This window comes from Mandrillus leucophaeus, unplaced genomic scaffold, assembly GCF_000951045.1.
Source record: "Mandrillus leucophaeus isolate KB7577 unplaced genomic scaffold, Mleu.le_1.0 Scaffold98, whole genome shotgun sequence".
Lineage (NCBI taxonomy): Eukaryota > Metazoa > Chordata > Mammalia > Primates > Cercopithecidae > Mandrillus > Mandrillus leucophaeus.
The window spans coordinates 911,547-912,839 of record NW_012110696.1 but is presented as its reverse complement, the minus strand read 5'-3'; positions in this window follow the sequence as shown (position 1 = coordinate 912,839).

The window sequence follows — 1,293 nt, the reverse complement described above, 5'->3', positions numbered from 1 at the left end:
CCCTGGGTTGCCTCAAGCCCCAGGGGTGCGGGGCTCGGCCCAGAGGAGCCAAGGGGAGACGCACCAGAGTTAGGGAGCCCTCTGCCTCCCTCACCCTGTCTCTTATACACATCTAGATGTGTATAAGAGACAGACTCAGAACAGGTGTCATCAGAGGTGGGTGAGTGGCAGGCCTCAGTTTCCTTGGCCATGAAGAGAGATAAAAATCCCATCGCCTCTCTGAGCCTGCGGTGAAGATGAACCGGCTGCGTGTGTGAAACGCTCAGCACAGAGGCAGTGTTCCGGCAGCCTTGACCAGGACGCTGGCTGTCAGCTTTGGGTACTCCACGCTGGGGGAGCCCCAGCTCACGCCCCGGAGTTCTCCACCGGTCAGGGACTTGGTTTGGTGAGAAGCAGCAGCAGGGGCCGGGCTTGCTCACTGAGGAGGCCTGAGAAAATGGTCCCCTCGTCACACTCCTGTCCTTCCCCAAACTGTCCCCAATAAGGGACCAGGGACTGGGACTCAAGAGACAGGTCCCAGCCAGGGCAGCAGGGAACTCAACCAATTCCTCGCCTGGCTCAGGACACCACAGAGATGGGTCCCTGCGCCAGCCTTTCTGCTTCCCCAGAACAGGCAGGCCACAGGAATGAGCCATGCCTGGGGGCTCTGAAGCCCCCTGCAAACGCAGCTCCCAGCCTGCTCACACAGAAGGGTTGGGCCAAGGTGGGTCCAGACAGGGCCAGGTGTGCCGCGGTCCTCACAGTAGCCTGGAGGATGGAAATCCCTGGGGAGCCCCGGCCCAGGAGCCCCACTTCCCACGCGGGGGACCTGTACGCATCCCAGCTTCAGGCCTTCTGCTGCCTGAACACGAGGCCAAGGTATGGAGTGCGCAGCTGGCACCAGGAGTAATGACTTCATGGGGCCCTTGACGTGCAGCCTGCCCCTCCTCCCGCCCCCTTAAAAGGCCTCCGTCTTAAAGAAGACGACCCCCACACTGGTAGCTGGAGTTTCGCTGTGTCAGGAGGCCGGGCAGGAGCGGTGGGCACCCTGGGAGGAGTGGTGGCCCAGGACAGCGCCTCCACTCGCCTTCTCTGTCCAGGCTCCTGGGAGATCGGGGAGGTCGCCGAGCAGCACAGTTCGGCTCTCAAGAGTCAGTCGAAAGGAGGCCGCCCACCCACCCGCGGAAAAAAAGGGTTAGGACCAGCAGACCCTGGGGACCCTGGCTGAGGCTGTTTCCCCAGACCGACCGGGCACCGGCCAGCGCCCGCTGACAACTTTTCTACCGCCTGGAAAAGTCCAGAACAACTCGGGGG